A 12,453-nucleotide genomic window follows, 5' to 3' on the forward strand; every position below is an offset into this window, starting at 1 on the left:
ATTGAAAATGTGTGTGTGCTGTTTGGCAGAGAACTACGGAATTTATTCTCTAGAAGAAAAAGCAGACCTGAAGCATTATATTACTGGCACACTTGAAACGTGCTCACATGTTCTTTTTTTTTTAATTTTAATCAGAGGATTATTACTTTACAATATTGTGATTTTTTTTTTTTGCCATAGGTATAGATGAGTCCACTCCATCCTGAACCCCACTCCTGCCTCCCTCCCTACCCTCTCCCTAAGCCTTTAGGTCCTTGCTTCATGCATTGAACTCACACTGATTATCTGTTTTACATATGGCAATGAGTTCTTACCTTCTTTTTTTCTCTAGATACTTTGAGACTATCCTGTTCCCTATAATTGGTAGCACTCTCTCTCTTTTTAAACATTTATTTTTTATTTGTTTATTTTTGGCTGCGCTGAACCTTCGTGGCTGAGTGTAGGTCTCTTGTTGTGTGGCTTCTCTTGCTGCAGAGCACAGCGTCTAGGTGCATGGGCTTCACTAGCTGCAGCTCGCGGGCTTGTTAGCTGCAGTCTGCAGGCTCTGGAGAGCAGACTCAGTAGTTGTGCCACACGGGGCTTCATCACCCCATGGCACGTGGAATATCCCCAGACCAGGGGTCAAACCCGTGTCCTTTGCATTGGCAGGAGGATTCTTAGTCACTAGACTACCAGGGAAGTCTCAAATTCTTATCTTCTAAACTTCAACAAAAGTTGCTTGCACAAACTATTTAATATCTGCCCCTATTAAACAAGCCAGATATTTGATGTATTAAGAAGTCAGAAGCTGGTCACTTCACTTCTTTCTATTGCCTCCAGGTGTTAGAATACTGGCAACTCACATATGTTCACTGGATCCAGGTAGATTCCCAGCACCAGACTGATGGGATCATATTTCAGAGCTCCATACACCTGTGTGACTTCTGCATGCTTGATTACTTTCTGTTTGTCATACAGAAGAGGCATGCTGCAGAGAACTAATCCACCATCAGTCGCCACTGAGTACGGAGTGGTACCAGCCACAGTGGGAGGTCGAAAAATGTAGATCCCAGTGAGGACACAGACCAGACCCAGGCCCACTCCCCGGGCTCCCATTTTCAGAAACTTCTCACTGGGCACACACACCTGTGGTCACAGGGAAGAGGTCTCCCACAGTGCCAACTGTGTACCACTCAGCTCTGAGAAGAGGCCCCCTTAATACAGTCAGAGGAACCACCACTGCACAGATCACACCGGGATATGGTAACCACGCAAGACGCTGGGGGCCTGGGCTCTAGTCATATGCTATCAACGATCCCAACACTTCAGCTTCAATCGACGCTGTGTGACAGCAGGTGCCATTGAAAGTTGCACCCATTGTTACCCAAGCCTCTCATCATGAAGGTCATGAAAGCAGTTCTGCTCACTGCCAGAAATGACGAGCTGTGAAACCAATACTTCTGCGGAGTACGTATAAGTGGAACGAATTCCATCCTTTACATGAAAGTGAAAGTGAAGTCGCTCAGTCGTGTCTGACTCTTTGCGACCCCGTGGACTGTAGCCTACCAGGCTCCTCCGTCCATGGGATTCTCCAGGCAAGAATACTGGAGTGGGTTGCCATTGCCTTCTCCAGGGGATCTTCCCAACCCAGGGATTGAACCTGGGTCTCCCGCATTGCAGGCAGACGCTTTAACCTCTGAGCCACTAGGGAAGCCCATCCTTTACATACTGAGGCTAAATTACAGCCATTTCAACAGCTCCAATCCCACTAGACATTCCCAGCCCATAGTAACACAAAGCTCATAGGCCAACATCTTCCCATCGGATCTATTTAAAATATTTTTTCCAACAACGGTTCCAAAGCTGCCTCCGTGAGTTCTTGGCCAGTTTTCCCATGCTGGATCCCAATTCTTGTCTTTGTGGCATATTCCCTGCTGGGTGTTAGGAGCTACTGATTCTTCGTCATGGAATTCTTTTTTTTTTTTTTAAGATTAGGTCATGTTGCGATTCTTTTTATTGTTTCCAATTCTTTACATAAAAAGAATGTTTGTATAAACAACAAGGACTTACTGTATTGGACAGGGAACTATACTCAATATCCCACAACCTACAGTGGAAAAGAATCGGAACAAGAATACATACATGTATCCACACATATATACATATACAAAACTGAATCACCTTGCTGTGTACTGTAAATCAGCTATACTTCAACAACAACAAAAATAAGTCCATGATTCAAATTTTAAAAAAGCTATATTTAAAAGTATACTTTGTGAAGTTACTTTACTTCTGTGCTTGTTTAGTCTATTTCCTACCCTTATCTATATCTATATATATATATATATGTTTTTTTTTTTGCATATACTTTCAGTATTTCTTATTGCAGGTATTGGCAAATTCAAATATATAATTATCTTCCCTAATTCTTTACTCAGAGGGTAGCATACTGTAAACACTTTTTCATACTTTCTTTTTTTTAAAAATTTATTTTATTGAAGCATAGTTGATCTACAATGCTGTATTAGTTTCATGTGTTATTGCTGTTGCTGAGTTACTAAGTCATGTCAGACTTTTGCAAAGTGATTTAGTTTTTAATATATGTGCATATATATTCTTTTTCATGTTATCTTCCATCGATGGTATTCTTCACCATAGGGAAGGTGAAAGCTGGGTGGAAAGCCCTGGAAGGTGGTGTCCGCAGACACACAACTCTTGCAGCCAGCATGGTGGTGCAGCAGGTTTACCAGGCATATCTGAAATGCTCAGTCCCTGGTCCCCTCAGTGCTCAGTTTCCCTTCAGGGCTGGCAAGACACAACCACACACATGTCCTGTGCCCAAGTTCCACCTCTTACTCTATAATTTTCACTTAATAAAAATTATCTTGAGCTAAGATCTCAGACAATGTGAACAAAAATCAGGGAAGGAATAAATGAGTAGAACTATGCTAAAGTCTTCATCCTAAATAAGAAAAATTCCCAAGAAGGGTAGTACTAAAGAATGTGCTAACTATTGGCCAGTGGCAACTCATCTCCCATGCTAGTAAGGTCATGCTTAAAATCTTTCATGCTAGGCTTCAGTGTTATGTGAACCAAGAACTTCCAGATGTCCAAGCTGGGTTTAGAAAAGGGAGAGGAACCAGAGGTCAGATTGCCAACGTTCACTGGATTATAGGGAAAGCAAGGAAATTCCAGAAAAACATCTACTTCTGTTTCATCAACTACACTAAAGTCTTTGTGGGGATCATAACAAACTGTGGAAAGCTTTTAGAGAGATGAAAATACCAGACCATCTTACTTGTCTCTTGAAACCTGTATGTGGATCAAGAAGCAATAGTTAGAACCCTGTGTGGAACAGCAGATTGGTTCAAGATTGAGAAAGGAGTATGATAGCACTGTCTGCTTTCACCCTGCTTGTTTAACCTATATGCTGAGCACATCATGAGAAATGCCAGGCAGGATGAGTTACAAGCTGGAATCAAGATAGGTGGGAGAAATATCAATAACCTCAGATATGTGGATGACACCACCCTAATGGCAGAAAGCAAAGAAGGAACTAAAGAACTTCTTGAGGGTGAAGGAGGAGAGTGGAAGAGTCAGGCTTAGAACTAAATATATTAAAAAAAAACACTAAGATCATGGAAGTGAAAGGAAAGGAGAAAAATAAAGATATACCCGTTTGAATGCAGAGTTCCAAGGATAGCAAGAAGAGATAAGAAAGCCTTCTTCACTGACCAGTGCAAAGAAATAGAGGAAAATATTAGGATAGGGAAGACTAGAGATCTCTTCAAGAAAATTAGAGATACCAAGGGAACATTTCATGCAAAGATGGGCACAATAAAGGACAGAAATGGTATGGACCTAAAACAAGCAGAAGATGTTAAGAAGAGGTGTCAAGAATACACAGAAGAACTATACAAAAAAGATCTTCATGACCCAGATAACCATGACGGTGTGATCACTCACTTAGAGCCAGACATCCTGGAATGTGAAGTCAAGTGGGCCTTAGAAAGCATCACTATGAACAAAGCTAGAGGAAGTGATGGAATTCCAATTGAGCTAGTTCAAATCCTAAAAGATGATGTTTTAAAAGTGCTGCACTCAATATGACAGCAGATTTGGAAAACTCAGCAGTGGCCACAGGACTGGAAAAGGTCAGTTTTCATTCCAATTCCAAAGAAAGGCAATGCCAAAGAATGTTCAAACTACCACACAATTGCACTCATCTCACATGCTAGCAGAGTAATGCTCAAAATTCTCCAAGCCAGGCTTCAACAGTATGTGAACTGTAAACTTCCAGATGTTAAAGCTGGATTTAGAAGAGGCAGAGGAACCAGAGACCAAATTGCAAACCTCATCTGGATTATCAAAAAAGCAAGAGAGTTAAAACAAACAAACAAACAAAAAAACCAACCACATCTACTTCTGCTTTATTGACTATGCCAAAGCCTTTGACTGTGTGGATCACATTAAACTGTGGAAAATACATGGGAATACCAGACCACCTACCTGCCTCCTGGGAAATCTGTGTGCATTTCAAGAAGCAACAGTTAGAACTGGACATGGAACAACAGACTGGCTCCAAATCGGAAGAGGAGTACATCAAGGCTGTACGTTGTCACCTTGCTTACTTAACTTATATGCAGAATACATCATGAGAAATGTTGGGCTGGATGAAACACAAGCTGGAATCAAGATTTCTAGGAGAAATATCAATAACTTCACATTTGCAGATGACACCGCCTTTATGGCAGAAACTGAAGAGGAACTAAAGAGCCCCTTGATGAGTGTGAGAGAGGAGAGTGAAAAAGTAGGCTTAAAACTCAACATTCAGAAAACTAAGATCATGGCATCTGGTCCCATCACTTCATGGCAAATAGATAGGGAAACAATGGAAACAGTGACAGAATTTAGTTTTGGGGTTTCCAAATCACTGTAGATGGTGACTGCAGCCATGAAATTAAAAGATTCTTGCTCCTTGGAAGAAAAGCTATGACCAACTTAGATAGCATATTAAAAAGCAGAGACATTACTTTGCTGACAAAGATCCACATAGTCAAAGCTATGGTTTTTCCAATAGTCATGTATGGATATAGATGTGAGAATTCAACTATAAAGAAAGGTGAACACCGAAGAATTGATGCTTTTGAACTGTGGTGTTGGAGAAGACATTTGAGAGTCCCTTGGACTGCAAGGAGATCCAACCAGTCAGTCATATAGGAAATCAGTCCTGAATATTCATTGCAAGTACTGATGCTGAAGCTGAAACTCCAATATCTTGACCATCTGATGTGATGAACTGACTCATTGGAAAAGACCCTGATGCTGGGAAAGATTGAAGGTGGGAGGAGAAGGGGACGACAGAGGATGAGATGGTTTGAATGGCATCACCAATGTGATGGTCATGAGTTTGAGCAAGCTCTGGGAGTTGGTGATGGACAGGGAAGCCTGGCATGCTGCATTCTTTGGGGCTGCAAAGAGTTGGACATGACTGAGCGACTGAACTGCAGATCATGGCATCTGGGCCCATTACTTTATGGCAAGTAGAAGAGGGAAAAGTGGAAGCAGTGACAGATTTCCTCTTCTTGGACTCTAAGATCATTGCAAATGGTGACTGCAGCCATCAGATCAGAAGCTTCTTGGCAGGAAAGCTATGACAAACCTAGACAGTGGATTTTTTTTTTTTTTTTGCATTTCTTTTTCTTGGGGATGGTCTTGCTCCCTGTCTCCTGTACAATGTCACAAACTTCCATCCATAGTTTATCAGGCACTCTGTCTATCAGATCTAGTCCCTTATTTCTATTTCTCACTTCCACTGTATAATCATAGGGATTTGATTTAGGTCATACCTGAATGGTCTAGCAGTTTTCCACTAGAAAGCAAAATGGCTGTCTGAGGGGGCCTTACAAATAGCTGAGAAAAGAAGAGAAGCAAAAGTCAAAGGAGAAAAGGGAAGATGTACCCATCTGAATGCAGAGTTCCAAAGAATAGCAAGGAGAGATAAGAAAGCCTTCCTCAGTGATCAGTGCAAATAAATAGAGGAAAACAATAGAATGGGAAAGACTAGAGATCTCTTCAAGAAAATTAGACATACCAAGGGAACATTTCATGCAAAGATGGGCTCAATAAAGGACAGAAATGGTATGGGACTAACAGAAGCAGAAGATATTAAGAAGAGGTGGCAAGAATACATAGAAGAACTATACAAAAAAGATCTTCATGACCAAGATAATCATGAAGGTGTGATCACTCACACTCACCTAGAGCCTGACATTCTGGAATGTGAAGTCAGATGGGACTTGGGAAGCATCACTACAAACAAAGCTAGTGGAAATGATGGAATTCCAGTAGAGCTATTTCAAATCCTGAAAGATGATGCTGTGAAAGTGCTGCTGAAAAACTCAGCAGTGGCCACAGGACTGGAAAAGGTCAGTTTTCATTTCAGTCCCAAAGAAAGGCAATGCCAAAGAATGTTCAAACTACTGCACAATTGCATTTATCTCACACGCTAGTAAAGTAATGGTCAAAATTACCCAAGCCAGGCTTCAGCAATATGTGAACCATGAACTTCCAGATGTTCAAGATGGTTTTAGAAAAGGCAGAGAAACCAGAGATCAAATTGCCAACATCCAATGGATCATGGAAAAAGCAAGAGAGTTCCAGAAAGACATCTATTTCTGCTTTATTGACTATGCCAAAGCCTTTGACTGTGTGGATCACAATAAACTGTGGAAAATTCTGGAAGAGATGGGACTACCAGACCACCTAACCTGCCTCTTGAGAATCCTGTATGCAGGTCAGGAAGCAACAGTGAGAACTGGACATGAAACAACAAACTGGTTCCAAATAGGAAAAGGAGTACGTCAAGGCTGTATATTATCACCCTGCTTATTTAACTTCTATGCAGAATACATCATGAGAAATGCTGGGCTGGAAGAAGCACAAGCTGGAATCCAGATTGCTGGGAGAAATATCAATAACCTCAGATATGCAGATGACACCACTCTTATGGCAGAAAGTGAAGAAGAACTAAAGAGTCTCTTGATGAAAGTGAAAGAGGAGAGTGAAAAAGTAGGCTTAAAGCTCAACACTCAGAAAACTAAGATCATGGCATCCAGTCTCATCACTTCATGGCAAATAGATGGGGAAACAGTGGAAACAGTGGCTGACTTTATTTTTCTGGGCTCCAGAATCACTGCGGATGGTGATTGCAGCCATGAAATTAAAAGACGTTTGTTCCTTGGAAGGAAAGTTATGACCAACTTAGATAGCATATTAAAAAGCAGAGACATTTCTTTGCCAACAACGGTCTGTCTAGTCAAGGCTATTGTTTTTCCAGTAGTCATGTATGGATGTGAGAGTTGGGCTGTAAAGAAAGGTGAATGCCGAAGAATTGATGCTTTTGAACTTTGGTGTTGGAGAAGACTCTTGAGAGTCCCTTGGACTGCAAGGAGATCCACCCAGTCCATCCTAAAGGAGATTGGTCCTGAGTGTTCATTGGAAGGACTGATGTTGAAGCTGAAACTCCAATACTTCGGCCACCTGATGCAAAGAGCTGACTTATTTGAAAAGACCCTGATGCTGGGAAAAATTGAGGGCAGGAGGAGAAGGGGATGACAGAGGGTGAGATGGTTGGATGGCATCACCGACTCAATGGACATGAGCTTGAGTAAACTCTGGGAGTTGGTGATGGACAGGAGGCCTGGCGTACTGCAGTCCAAGGGGTCTCAAAGAGTTGGACATTACTGAGCGACTGAACTGAACTGAGATGGTATGTTGAAAACCAAAGACTTATTCTGCTGACACTGGTCTGTATAGTCAAGAGTATGGTGTTCCCAATGGTCACTTAATGGTTGCAAGAGCTGGACTGTAAAGATGACAGAACATCAAAATATTGATGCCATGAAACTGTGGTGCTGGAGAAGACTCCTGAAAGTCCTTTGGACTGCAAGGAGATCAAACCAGTCAATTTTAAGGGAAGTCAACCCTGAATGCTCAGTGGAAGGACTGATACTGAAGCTGAAGTTCCAGTGTTTTGATCGTCTGATGTATACAGTCCAGTCATTGGAAAGTCCCTGATGCCGGGAAGACTGAGGGCAGAAGGAGAAAAAGGCATCAGAGGATGAAATTGCTGGATGGCATCTGTTGGTTACCACGAGTGAAACGATACAGAACATACAAGACACACAAGAGACAGACAGGACACCACTCTGGCCAGAGGAACAGAACTGGGCAAACTAATTGCTGTTTATTATTATTATAAAGCCCCCAGGCAGAATTCCAGACTGTAAGAATAAGCCTTTTCAGTACAGTGCAGGTGCATACATGTTATCGTACAGCAAAGGGGAGTGAAATCTCTGTCTACTGCAGAGTCTGCACAAAGCCCTCATCTCCCTCTTATCTCAAGAAGGGAATGCTCCCTTGTTTGCAAGGGACCATTAAACTCAAGGCTGTATCCAGACTCTTTGGCAGAATGCCTCGTATGCAAGGGACGCTCAGCCTGAGCAGAGAGACCTGTTTGCAGGCACATCTCTGCTACCCTATTAACCCTTCAGCATCACTGATGCAATGGACATGAACTTGGGCAAATTTCATGAGATGATGAGGGATGGGGGGCCTGGTGTGCTGCAGTCCGTGGGGCCACAAAGAGTTGGACATGACTGGACAACTGAACAACAAGAAAAAAGATCTCAGTCTATCTGAGAAAATCAGGGAAGGAATAGATTAGTAGAACTATGCTAATGTCTTCATCTTAGATAAAATAATTCAAGATACAAATTATTAATGTCATCAATTAGAAAGCAATTGTGTAGCTTGCTTTTTAAAATATTGACAAGAACTGTTGCACCATTCTAGTCACTCACTTTAGGAACAGCACATTCTATCACTTACCTGGTCTGCCTTCCTTTCTTCCGCTCTCTTTTCCCTTTCTGATTAGGAATGTGTCACAGGCATGATGACATTCTATATTTTTTTATCCAAATATCATACCAGCTGGAGGCATTCTGCATTCCTTTTGGCTTTGGACTTTTCATAACCTATGATCAGAGTATAGATGGTTAAATATGGATGCTTTCTCCAGTTCCCTAGGCAGAATTTATGTAATGACAGTGCTCATTTATTTTGATATGGAGATTGAGCTTGGGAAGATGTGCATGTATTTAAGCTGTACACTTGTCTCCAGGATACAGAGAATGCTGTGATACAACTAAAACTTTGACAGTGCTGATTGTCAGGATGCCAAATGCAACCTAGAGGGCATCATAACCAGTAGATGTAATAACAGAAATTCCTGGTGGTTTTCCTTTGGAAATACATCAAGAATCTAAACCTTTCTCATCAGTTTCATTATTTATACTTTATTGATACCTCCCAATGTAACAATTGTAACTAGCTGGACTGCTCACCATTCCCTACTCCTTGACTCAGTCTATTGTCAACATGATAATCTGAGTGACCCTTTAAAAACATAAATCAGACCATGCTCAAAACCTTTTAGGGATTTCCCACTTCATTTCAGCAAAAGTCAACATCCCTACAATGAACGGGGCCCGACCTAGGTCTCCTCTCCTTTCCAAGCACTTCCTTCCTCATCTGTTCTGCTCCAGCCAAGTGGATATTCCAAACCACTTCCACCTCAGGAGCTTTTTTTTCTAACTGGAAGAAAGTTGCTTTACAATGATGTAGTGGTTTCTGCTGTACACAACGTGAATCAACCATTGTTTCTGTAGAGTCACTAAGTGGTGTCTGACTCTTTGCTGCAGCATGCTAGGCTTCCCTGTCCTTCACCATCTCCCAGAGCTTACTCAAACTCATGGTCATCGAGTCGGTGATGCCATCCAGCCATCTCATCCTCTGTCGTCCCCTTCTCCTCCTGTCCTCAATCTTTCCCAGCATCAGGGTCTTTTCCAATGAGTCAGCTCTTCGCATCAGGTGGCCAAAGTATTGTAGCTTCAGCTCAGCATCAATCCTTCCAATGAATATTCAGGATTGATTTCCTTTAGGTTTGACTGATTTGATCTTCTTGGGGTCCAAGGGCCTGCAGTGCCACAGTTCAAAAGCATCAGTTCTTCAGAGCTCAGCCTTCTTTACGGTCCAACTGTCAAATCCTTACATGACTACCGGAATAACCATAGGTTAGACCACACAGACCTTTGTCCGCAAAGTGATGTCTCAGCTTTTTAATACACTGTCTAGGTTTGTCATAGCTTTTCTTCTCAGGAGCAAGTGTTTTCTTTTAATTTCATGGCTGCTGCCACTGTCCTCAGTGATTGGGAGCCTAAAAAATAATATCCACTACTGTTTCCATTAAAAAATGGAAAACCCCATCCATTTGCCATGAAGTGATGGGACTGGGTGCCCTGACCTTCAGTTTTTGGACGCTGAGTTCTAAGCCGTGAGTATACACACGTTCCCTCCCTCTTAGCCTCCTTCCCAGCCCCCCAACCCCCTCTAGGTTGTCACGGAGCACTGGGCCGAGTGCCCTGGGTTGTCAGCCGCTTCCCATCAGCTATCCACTTACACATGGTAGTGCATGCGTGTCAAGGCTGCTCTCCCAACTTGTCCCTCCCTCTCCTTCCCCCGCTGTGTCTGCAAGTCTGTTCTCTGTGTCAGCATCTCCATTCCTGCCCTGCAGATAGGTCCATCAGCACCATGTTTCTAGATTCCGTGTTTATGCATTAATACATGATATTTGTTTTTCTCTTTCTGATTTACTTTGCTCTGTATAGCAGGCTCTAGCTTCAACCTCAGTTCCCCCTCAGAATCTTAGAACCTGATGTTTTCTTGGCTTGAAATGTTCTTCCTCCAATTATCCACATGACTTGTTTCCTGACTTCCCCATGTCATTGCTAAAACATGGCCATAGGAGAGGGGCTTTGCATGACCACTCCTTACAAAATAGTCACTACCCTGCACCCTGTTCAGGGGGCTCCCCTTCTCCTTTATTTCCTTTCTTGTTCTGCATGGCACTTCTTCCCTATGTATATTGTTAGACGCAGATCTCCTGGAGTGCAGGCTTCATGAGGGCAGGCAGCTTGTTCCACGTACGGATGGATCCCGGCACACCACCCAGAGCATAGCACAGGAGGTGCTGAGTATGTATCTGGGGATGGCCATCACAAGCACACCTCTTGGCTTTCTTAGTAAAGTTTCACACTGCTTATTATGAGATAACGGTCATAAAAAGAGACCTCCTCGACGGGGGACTGGAGACAATATCACAATGAGCGGAAAGGTCAAGCCTGGTGTTGTGGGTTGAATTGTGTCCCCTCAAATTCATATGGTGAAGCCCTAACCCCCAGTACCTCAGAAGGACAGCATTTGGAGACAGGTCCCTTAGAGAGGTGAGTAAACTAAAATGAAGCCTTGCAGTGGGTCCTCATCCAATATGGTTGCTGTACTTATAAGAGAGGAAATTTGGACACACAAGGAGACACCAGAGCTGTGCACACGTGGCAAGGCCATGTGAGGATTCAGTAAGAAGGTGACCTTAGGAGAAACGAAACCTGTCAAGACCTGGGTTTTGAAATTCTAGCCTCCAGAACTATGAAAAGAAAAACTGGATTGTTTAAATCACTCTGTAGTATTTTGCTACGGTAGCCCTAGCGAATTAGTAAGGCAAGTGATATTCTGAGTTGAACTTGCAAACGTCTGGGCCACTTATATATATGACACCAAGCAGGAAACACAAACTAATTGAAGGTTTCTAAAGGTCCAGTGATTCCAGGGAGTTCATAATCACTAAGAGAGAAAGGTATCCTAGTAGAAATTGCAGAGCTAGGTTGACTTCAATCTCGGGATAAAAAAGGCTCCCCTAATGGGGAGACCACCACCACCATGTGCCAAGTCTCCTTTCAATGGATGTGCATGAACTGAGCCACCCGGTTCTCTCAACAACTCCAAGAAAGCTTGTCACCTCATTTTTCATATGAGAACACTAAGGCACAGACAGGGTGGCAAAGTTGGCCAAGGTCATAGGTTTTAAGTGGCAGAACCAAGGTTCAAATTAGGAGGTGGCTCTGGAACTTGTACAGAACTTGGAACTCCTACATTCCACCTCCTTTTATGTATCTTCCCATGCCTGCAAGAGGGTTTCCCGCCACATTCAGATTTGCTAGTCACTGGTCTATAAGGACAAGCTATTAGTTTAGCTTTCTATTAGCACCAACCTACCTTTTCAGCTAAATTTTTTTTTGCTCATATACATTTAGAAAAACCATATCACCCCTTTGTCTCTCAACTTTTCTCTCTCCCCTCTTCTTCCCCCATGTCCCAGCTTTGTTGGTCTTTGCCTCCCTCCTTTGTGTTTTTGAGGTCATTCTAGCTTCCTATAGAGCCTTCTGTCCTCATTCTTACCTCTTATCCTTATCTAGAACATACTCTTAAAGATCAAATCCAAATCCCAACTCCCCCATAGGGTCTTACTTTCTTCTCTGAAAATTTCATTGTACACACAGCTAATGTGAGAATTAA

General features: G+C 42.6%; 1 pseudogene; it reads right to left on the reverse strand.

Annotated features, from left to right (window-relative positions):
- Positions 1 to 796: 796 nt before the first annotated feature.
- LOC138084515 (growth hormone-inducible transmembrane protein-like) lies at positions 797 to 2,707 on the reverse strand (annotated as a pseudogene).
- Positions 2,708 to 12,453: the final 9,746 nt, after the last annotated feature.

The sequence above is a fragment of the Capricornis sumatraensis genome, chromosome 8 (genome assembly GCF_032405125.1).
Source record: "Capricornis sumatraensis isolate serow.1 chromosome 8, serow.2, whole genome shotgun sequence".
Classification (NCBI taxonomy): Eukaryota; Metazoa; Chordata; class Mammalia; order Artiodactyla; family Bovidae; genus Capricornis; species Capricornis sumatraensis.